A 10,307-nucleotide genomic window follows, 5' to 3' on the forward strand; every position below is an offset into this window, starting at 1 on the left:
GGAGGAGCTGAGGAGTCTTCTAATCAAGGTGAAAGAAGAAAGTGAAAAATCTGGGTTGCAGTTAAACATTAAAAAAAAACAAGATTATGGCAACCGGATTGATTAAGAACTGGCAAATAGAGGGAGAAAACGTGGAGGCCATGACAGACTTTGTATTTCTAGGTGCAAAGATTACTGCAGATGCAGACTGCAGCCGGGAAATCAGAAGACGTTTATTTCTTGGGAGGAGAGCAATGACCAATCTTGATAAAATAGTGAAGAGTAGAGACATCACACTGGCAACCAAGATCCACATAGTTAGAGTGATTGTATCCTCCATAGTAACCTACAGATGTGAGAGCTGGACCATAGGGAAGGCTGAACGAAGGAAGATAGATGCTTTTGAACAATGATGTTGGAGGAAAATTCTGAGAGTGCCTTGGACCGCAAGAAGATCCAACCAGTCCATACTTCATGAAATAATGCCCCACAGCTCATTGAAGGGAAGGATATTAGAGGCAAAGATGAAGTACTTTGGCCACATCATGAGAAGATAGGAAAGCTTGAAGAAGACAATGATGCTTGGGAAAATGGAAGGAAAAAGGAAGAGGGGCTGACCAAGGGCAAGATAGATGGATGGCATCCTTGAAGCTTGACCTTGAAGGAGCTGGGGGTGGTGACGGCTGACAGGGAGCTCTGGCATGGGCTGGTCCATGAGGTCACGAGCAATCAGAACAAATAAACAACAACAAACTTTCTCATTCATTTCCATTTGTGTTTCAAAATTTTCTTTGTTAACCCTTTCTTCAGTCTGTTACTCAGCTGTGTTCATTTACTATAGATGCACATGCACCACCTTAGAAACTGTGGTCTTGTTCTTCTTTGCAGCAAAATTTGACATATTATCTGCCCAGTGTTGATCAAGAAACAATCACTGTATTGGATTATCCAAGAATTCATGCTGGGGGCTCATCACAATCCCAAGGAGGATGTTAGGAGATAATGCAATATAGTCAAGAAGCCTTGATCCAAAGGAATTATTAAGTCAGGACTAGAGAGGCCACCAGCATTCGTTGGCCTCAGGCCCAGAAAGGATCTTCAGGGGAAGGATAATGCTGCCTTCAAAAGAGAGTTGGGCATTAGAAACACTCCAATATTTTTCTCCTGCTTTAGTTGAAATTTGAGTAGGAGGAGAACTTTTTGGATGCAGGCTTGAAAAGCAATTTCTGAGAGATGGCGAAGATTCTGTCTTCTCCATCTGTTTTCATTCTGAGATTGTGCACACATGTGAACACATATGCACACACGCACACAACCCTATTACTATGAGAGCCTCCTGTTAGGTTCCTCCAAATATAGATATATATTGTGCAAATTTGGAAGCGAGTTTCCATAGACCTGCATAGAGATGATCCTCTCTCTCTAGCTGAACGAGGCAGCACTCCAGAAATTTCCCCAAAAGGTCATTAGCTAAAACCATGTTGCTAACTTACTGAAAAGCTGTTCTGCTGTTACTGAATTCCATTGGAAAGCAGTAAATGTTAAGGTGGAACTGAATGTCCCAAATAAATCTGAAGAGATTCATACTGAATTTCCCACATCTTCTGACAAAACTTTGGATGTTTGGCTGCTGACAAGTTCAGTAGTATGGTAGAAAATGTGGGCAAATACATTTTCAACAGACTATTAAAGTCCCACAGCTTGTGAAGGTCATACTGAAAGACTTGATGTACAAAATATGGGATGCTAAGTCATCTCCTAATGCATATGAATTGAACAACTCCAGAAAAAATTGCATATTCAGAATCCCTAAACCACTGAATATGGTTAAACAGACCAATATAGTTTAATCCTATGCATATTTTCCCGGAACAAAATCTGACCATGTGCCATGGAATTCTTCGTGAAATCATGAGCTTAGGATCCTTTCACACCACATAATTATGGCACAATGATTCCACTCCAACTGATATAGCAGCTACATCTATGAAATCCCGGGGTTTGCCATTTAGTAAAGGTAAAGGTTTTCCCCTGACATTAAGTCCAGTCTGACTCTGGGGGTTGGTGCTCATATCCATTTCTAAGCCAAAGAGCCGGCGTTATCTGTAGACATCTCCAAGGTCATGTGGTCAGCATGACTCCATGGTACTCTGTTACTTTCCCACCAGAGAAGTACCTATTGATCTACTCACATTTGCATGTTTTCGAACTGCTAGGTTGGTAGAAGCTAGGACTAACAGCGGGAGCTCACGCCGCTCCCTGGATTCGAACCTGTTTAGAATTGTTTTGAATTTAGAAACAGGCATTTCGATGTCTCAGCCAGAAAGAGCTTTAGTGCTTCACCAAACTGCAAGCCCCAGGAACTCGTAGGGTATTTATTTATTTATTTATTTTATTTATGACATTTCTACCCTGCCTTTCTCCAACCTGGAGGGTACTCAAGACGGCTTATACATAGGCAACTATTTGATGCCATAAAAACAATGTACAATTAAAATAAACATTTTAATAGAATTATACATTTACATTAAAACAATTAAAAACATTTAAGATAGTATCTTCACAATCAATCATGTAATCCTCAAGCGTAATCCGGGCTGTCCCAATAGTCATTGCACATTATTCCATATCTATCTATTTCACAAATTCTCCAAAGGCTTGGTCACAGAGCCATGTTTTCACTCTTTTATGGAATGTCAGGAGGGAGGGGGCTAATCTAATATCCCTGGGGAGGGGAATCCACAGCCAAGGGGCCACCACTGAGAAGGCCCTGTCTCTCATCCCCACCAATCATGCCTGCAAAGGAGGTGGGACAAAGAGCAGGGCCTCCCCAGACAATCTTAAACTCCAAGATGGTTCATAGGGGGAGCTCCGTTCAGACAGTTGGGCAAGAACCATTTAGGGCTTTATAGACTAAAGCCAGCACTTTGAATTGTGCTCACTTTACCACGGTAGTTAAAGTGAAGCCATAAAGCTATAATTAAGTAGCACAAAAGGACCCTAAAACAGTTGTCATATGAACACTTACCTGGAATTAATCACTTGGGCCCTGAGATAAAGATGAAAGCAAGAGGGTCTGCAGTAGCACAGCCGGAGGCCACGGTAGCTTAGTGGGTTAAACTGCTAGCTGCAGAAAATCTGCTGACCAGAAGGTTGGCTGTTCAAAGCCACAAGTCGGGGTGAGCACCCAATTGTCATCCCTAGCTTCTGCTAACCTAGCAGTTCGAAAGCATGCAATGTGAGTAGATCAATGGTTACTGCCTTGGTGAGAAGGTAAAAGGGTGCCCCATGCAGATATGCAGACATGTCAGCAACACAATTGGAGACATCTGTGGATAACGGGCTTCTTGGCATGGAAAAATGGAACAAGAGCACCTTCCCATGGCCGGAGCTGAACATTGCCTTCAGGCATCAGAGATGGAAAAAGGGAGAAGGCCTTTACCTTTGTCTGTGTTGTATGTCATTGTTCACTGTGTGTGAAAAGCATTGAATGTTTGCCTCATATGTGCATATTGTAATCCACTCTGAGTCCCTCTGGGGAGATAAAGTGGAAGATAAATAAAGTGTATTATTATTATTTGATATACAACAAGAGTGGTATCAAACAAGATCACTATGCTGACTTTGCATTTGATCACATATCAGACATTTCCCAAGTGTTTAGGACTGTGTGATGTATCAATGAATGATGTGTGTAGATCCAAGCAGGGTGGCCTTTTGCAGCTGATAGATGGTAATTTTGTCAGCACCGATTGTTTACAAGTGCAGGCCAAGGTCTTTAGTCACTGCACCCCATGTGCCGGTCACCACTGAGACTACTTTTACTGGCTTTTGCCAGAGTCTTTTCAGTTCGATCTTTAAATCCTCATATCATGTAACCTTTTTCAGTAGCTTCTCATCAATTCTGCTGTCTCCTGAGATTGCAACATTGACAATCCACACTTTGTTTTTGTACCATGATTGTGAAGTTAGGAGTATTGTGCTCCAAAACTCTGTCAGCTGAATTCAGAGTTGTTTGACGCGTTCATTTTCTGTAACTTTTTCAGGCTTATGATCCCACCAGTTTGTCACAGACAAATGGTATTTGTGGCACAAGTTCCAGTGGAACATCTGAGTAATTATGCCTCTGCTTATAGTCCATCTGCACGATCTTCTTGCAAGTGCATAAGTGTGTTGTTGTTGTTGTTGTTGTTGTTGTTGTTGTTGTTGTTATGGCCCACTTCATTGATAATAGAAAAAAAGAAATTATGTCAATTGGAAAGAGTTTGACTACCGCTTCCATTGAGTCTGCATCTGGTGTTGATTTAATGAACCAAATCCTCTATTGGAATTTGCATTTTACATCATCAAGTATTAGTAGTAAATCTGTGGAAAAAAACCCTAGCCTGGTGCTGTTATTCACTAGCACAGAGGCTAGAATCCAGCACAGAGTTAATTATGCTTAAATCCATTAATTTTCTTGAGATAAAACATGTGGAACTTGCCTGGATTGTTGCCAAAGTGTATAAAGCACTTCCAATCAAGATTCATTTATTTATTTATTTCTTGTCTATTATAGGGCTTGTTTTACTAGTTTCATTTCACCGAATCTGAAGAAGTCAGACCAGAAATATAATGATTTTATAAGCAGAAAATCATGACCGAAAGACATGAATATGCTCTTTTACTCCTCTTACACGCATGTTCTGCCCATTAACTTAATCTCTTGAATTCTTCAATGAGCTGTAAATAACTTAGACTTGACAAAGTCTTGCAGAGCGAAATCTAGGCTGAAGAAATGTCACATGTTTCTTCCCATCATGCCACTTTTGTACATATTTGGTCAGCAGGCCATCCTTTGGTCATCAGGCCACCACCCTTTGCTTTGAAAATAGCAACTTTTGAAAGTTTCAGAGAGGCTAGGAGGAAATACACATGCAAAGTACAAAATGCAGCAAATTTCTTACAGCATTCCTACCAAGCTGCAATTTGTTATCTAGCAGCTGCCTTCTTGGAATGATTTTCTAAAAGGAAGCAAGGTTACCCTGTTATCTCTTTATGAAATTGGGGTCTTGCTGTATGTTATTGCATGGCCAACTCCTGAATACATTTCCAGGGTTACTTCATGTCAGAAGAAAAAGAGAAGTCTCATTGCTAACCTCTATAATGAACAGATGTATAATGAACCAACCTGGATGCAGCATATTATTTGAGAACACAGAAATGCTGGACCACTCTAATAACCACCATGTCAGACCTCACTGAGAAGCCATTTAAATGCATAAGCATGTGGACAATATCAACAGAAAGAAGGAAACAATGAAAATGAACAAAATCTGGCTACCGGTATTTAAAAAACCCTCTAAAATCAGGGCTGTAAATAAAGAGCAATACTCAAAAAGCAGAGAAATTCCAGACAAGAATAAATCTGGGCGAGCTAACACCTCCCAATAAAGGACTCCCCCATGCAGCAACCAACCAGGCTTTGAAGCTGCAAGGCCATTAAATGCTAATCGAGGTGGCAAACTGCAACATTCACACTTGTCTCAACCATACAAGAGGTTTTTTTTTCCCCATCCTGGACATTCCTCAGAAAAATAAACCCCACTTGCCTAGTTTCCATCCTTAACCTCTGAGGATGCCTGCCATAAATGTGGGTGAAATGTCAGGAGAGAATGGTTCTGGAACATGGCCACACAGCCTGGAAAACTCACAGCAACCCAGACGTATTTCACTTCAGAATGAAATGGATTACAGTCCACTTTCTCAGAAGTAGTTTGCAATCCATGACAGCTTCTCTAAATACTATATGAATCTGTTCTTCCTTAAATGTACAAGACAACTTCAGGGCTAATGGGCAGTCCTGTTCCCCTCCATCCTTGTAGAATACCTTGGACACTTTCATATGTCTCAGACCTGGAGAGGCTTTGCCAGTGGTGTCGCTTATGAATGGAGAAGAGAGAAAAACAAATAGGATTTTCCCTCTTCCAAATATAATTTTCCTGTTCAACTCTGATTTTTTATCATTACAGAAAGAGAGTCCTTGAAAACCACTCACACTAGAATATTTGCTGTGGGGGTGCAATGGGTTGAACAATTGAACTATTGAATCTGCTGACCTAAAGGCTGTCAGTTCGAAGCTGCAGGTCAAGGTGAGCTCCCGATGTTAGCCATAGCTCCTGTCAACCTAGCAGTTCAAAAACATGCAAATGTGAGTAGATCAATAGGTACCGCATTGGCAGAACAGTAATAAAGGTGCCCATGCAGCCATGCCAGCAACAAGACCAGGAGGTGTCTACGGATAACATGCTCCTTGGCTTGGAAATGGAAAGAAAGCACTTCCCCATGGCAAGAGTTGAGCACAACCTGCAGAAGCCGGAGATGAAAGGGGAAGCCTTTACCTTTGTTCTGTGTATTTGCATGTCATTGTTATTTCACTGCATTAAAGGCAATGAATGTTTGCCTATCTGTGTATGTTGTAATCTGCTCTGAGTCCCTTCGGAGAGATAGAGTGGAATATAAATAACATGTTATTGTTATCTGATATACAACAAGATTAATACACAGCAAACAAGATCACTATGCTGGCTTTTGCATTTGATCACACACTGGATACTTCACAAGTGGGTAGGACTGTGTGATTTATCAGCGAATAACGTGTACAGATCTGAGAAGGATGGTCTTTTGCAGCTGACAGGTGGTAATTTTGTTAGCACCGATTCCTTTTAAGTACAGGCCAAGGTCTTTAGGCACTGTACCCAGTGTGCTGATCACACCTGGGACCACCTTTACTAGCTTGTGCCAGAGTCTTTGCAGTTCGATCTTTAAATCCCCATATCGTGTAAAAGTGTTGCTGCTGTTAATATTATTATTTGAATCATAGAATTTATTTATTTATTTATTTACCACATTTATATACCACCTTTCTCAGCCCAGGGGTGACTCACGGCAGTTCACAATTTGATCTGTTTACAATTCGATGCCTCCACAATTGTAAACAGATAAAACAATCATAAAATACTGTTTAAAACATTTAGCATAAAATATAAAAATTACAAACCATACAAGGCCATAAAAACATTGTCCTGTGTGTCTCCTTGTCGAATCATTAGTCAATTGCATTGTTGAGTTGTTCCATGGTTTCATATAATTCTGCTGCATTTGGGAAGTCCTGCTCACAAAGCCAGGTTTTCATCAGATCCTAGAATTGGAAGAGACCTCCTGGGCCATCCAGTCCAACCCCCTGCCAAGAAGCAGGAAAATTGCATTCAAAGCACCCTTGACAGATGGCCATCCAGCCTCTGTTTATTATTATTATTGAGGCTCTCTCCACCTTCCTTTGGTAACTCTGCCAGGTCCTTTTCCTTGGCTGCCTCAAGTGTATTTCTGAAAGGCTCACCTTAACTTTGGTTAGAAAGGAAAATTTGAAGGGGGGGGGGAAGAAGATTCTTATTTGGGAGGGGAAAAAGAGCACCCTCCTCCACAAATAGACCTTTTCATTGCTATCTCATCCAGAGTTTGCTTTATTTATTTATTTATTTATTTATTTATTTACTGTATTTGTATACTGCTTTTCTCAGCCCGTAGGCGAGTTTTATCATTTTATGTCATGCATTTGGTCTGCCCACTGTGTTTGATTTTCCGTTATTTTGTACTGTTTATTTTACTTGATTGGTCTATTTATTTTATTGTGATGTTATTTTGTTGTTCATGTTTTATGTTGCTGTAATGTATTGCTGGGCTTGGCCTCATGTAAGCCGCTCTGATGGTGGTGGGGTATAAATAAAGTATTATTATTATTATTATTATCCCTTTGCCTCACCCCAGGGTTACTGCACATATTGGCTTTATAAACAGTGCCTGATGTGCCAAATATAAGGATGGAGACGCCAAGTAGGAGAGAAGAGGGAGAGGAGCTTCCACCAAGCTTAGCTAGCTGGCACCTCCCCAAAGACAAAACTTCCATTCACAACCAGGCAAAGGACAAAAAGATAGCCAAGGAGAACACAAGTGGGCACAAGTGATTCCCAGCCTAAATCATGTCCTTGGAAGCTTATCTCAGCAAGAAGGGAGTTGTGGCAAGCGCGCCTCTTCTTCCTCCTCCCCCGCCCTTCTCTTTCCCTCCCTCTGACCTTCCCTCCCTTTGGACTCACCTCCACGGGGTTCCTCTCCGGGCTCGTTTCCTTTGCAAAGCCAACCAGGTGAGCGAGGCGCTGTCCAGCACAGAGAGGGAGGGACTGAGCCAGCCGGCAAGGCGATCAGCCGCCGCGAGGAGTGCCTCCGCTGCCGCTTCTAGTTGCTTAGTACTGTCTCCACCTGAAGGGAGGAGCCGCGATGAAGCCGCTGCTTCTGCTGGGTGTGGGGGGGAGGGAAGGAGAGGAACCCCCAGCCCAGACAGCCTTGGCTCTCCTGTCCGAGAGGAAGGAAGGACTCAAAGGTCGCTTGGTTGAGGAGCCCCTCTCTCAGGCATCCACCTCAAGCCTTCTCTTTCAGTCGCTGCCAGGCGTGGGCTCCAGGATTTGGACCCAGGCGGGGAGGGCAAGTTGTGGAAGAGCAACTGGCGGGGAGGGGGGCTTGGCACAGCATTCCCCAGATCACTTTCCCCTCGAAAGATACGCCTGGCTTAGCAAGGCAGACGCGCAAGTTGGAGGGACACGTTGCGCGTGGGCGGAGAGAGGCTTCCCTGCCCGCCAAGCCTTGCCAAGGAGAAGGGTGGGCGCTTATATGGTGCCCTTGTGGGTTGCCCTGGTAAGGGGTTGGCGAGGTTTTTGCTAAGACTGCCCTCCACTTACAACCCCTCCCGAGTTTTCCTACAGCTTCCGCAGTCTTTCTTGACTTTTTCTCGCCCCTGAAGGAGAGCCAACCTGGATTATTGGTTTAAGCACTGGACTAGGAGACCAGGGTTCAGCTTTGGAAACTCACTGGGTGATCTTGGAGAAGTGACACTTTCTCAGGCTCAGAGGTAGGCAAGGTCAACCCTCCCCCCCCCCCCCAAAAAAAAAAGTCTTGCTAAGAAGACGCTTTGATGCAACTACATAAATTGGAAACAATTTGAAGAAATGTGTTGGGAAGGCTTTAATGGCTTGGAATCACTGGGTTGCTGTGAGTTTTCCAAGCTGTATGGCCATGTTCCAGAAGCATTCTCTCCTGACATTTTGCCCACATCTATGGCAGGCATCCTCAGAGGATGTAAAGTATATTGGACGCTAAGCAAGGGATGTTTATATATCTGTGGAAGGTCCAGGGTGGGAGAAAGAACTCCTCTGTTTGAGGCAGGTGTGAATGTTGCAATTGGCCACCTAGATTAGCTTTGAATAGCCTTGCAGCTTCAAGGCCTCGCTGAGTCCTGTCTCAGATAATCCTTTGTTGGGAGGTGTTAGCTGGCCCTGACTGTTTCTTGTCTGGAATTCCTCTCTTCTTTATTAACTGTCCTAATTTTAGACTTTTTTTAATACTGGTAGCCAGATTTTGTTAATTTTCATGGTTACCTCCTTTCTTTTGAAATTATCCACCTGCTTTTGGATTTCAATGGTTTCTTTGTGTAGTATGACATGGTCTTCTTAGAGTGTTCCAACATTTCTGTGTTCTCAATGAACACAGAACTCCAGACATGAAACAAGGTGGTTTAATTGCATGATTCACACTTGCCTTCAACAGACAAGAGTTCTTTCTCCCACCCTGGACCTTCCACAGATATATAAACATCCCTTGCTTAGTTTCCAATATATCTCACAACCTCTGAGGATGCCTGCCATAGATGTGGGCGAAATGTCAAGAGAGCATGCTTCTGGAACGTCATCATACAGCCCAGAAAACTCACAGCAACCCAACTTGAAGAAACAAAACCATAACAACAAAGGAAGGAAATGCAGGGGAGCCTCAGTGAGCTCGAAGCCATCTATTTGGAAATCTTTAGATGTGTGAATACTGCAACCAAGAATGATACTAAACAATGATAATAATGATGTTAATTTATACCCTGCTTTGTTTCTTCCGAAGGAGACTCAAAGTGGCTTACATTAAAAGTATTACTTCACAATTTAAAATACACAAATATGTAAACATTAAAACAGAATTAAACATAACAGTATTTTTTTAAAAAAATCACAGTTCAAATCCATTAAAACAAATTCTTGTAAGATGACTGTGCATGAGTTTTTTTTTAATGTGTGGAGGTCGGTGCTCAGTCAACCACACACAGTCTTCCCAATCAGTGGCATGGTTAACATGACGTCTGTGTCTTCTCAATCTGTTGCAGCCTTCTTCCACCTTCACAGATGTTGTAACATAGATAATGTTATCTTCCACCTGATCCATCGTAGAGGTCTTTGGATTGTGCTCAGTCTGGA

General features: G+C 42.4%; 1 protein-coding gene across 1 annotated transcript in view; it reads right to left on the reverse strand.

Annotated features, from left to right (window-relative positions):
• ROBO2 (roundabout guidance receptor 2) overlaps positions 1-8,376 on the reverse strand; it is a 1,336,704-nt gene extending 1,328,328 nt beyond the window's left edge. Inside the window, exon 1 of the mRNA XM_060770531.2 lies at positions 8,112-8,376. The gene's annotated coding sequence lies outside the window, so the exon portion shown is untranslated. The remainder of the gene's footprint in view (positions 1-8,111) is intronic.
• Positions 8,377-10,307: the final 1,931 nt, after the last annotated feature.

The sequence above is a fragment of the Anolis sagrei genome, chromosome 3, assembly GCF_037176765.1.
Source record: "Anolis sagrei isolate rAnoSag1 chromosome 3, rAnoSag1.mat, whole genome shotgun sequence".
Classification (NCBI taxonomy): domain Eukaryota; kingdom Metazoa; phylum Chordata; class Lepidosauria; order Squamata; family Dactyloidae; genus Anolis; species Anolis sagrei.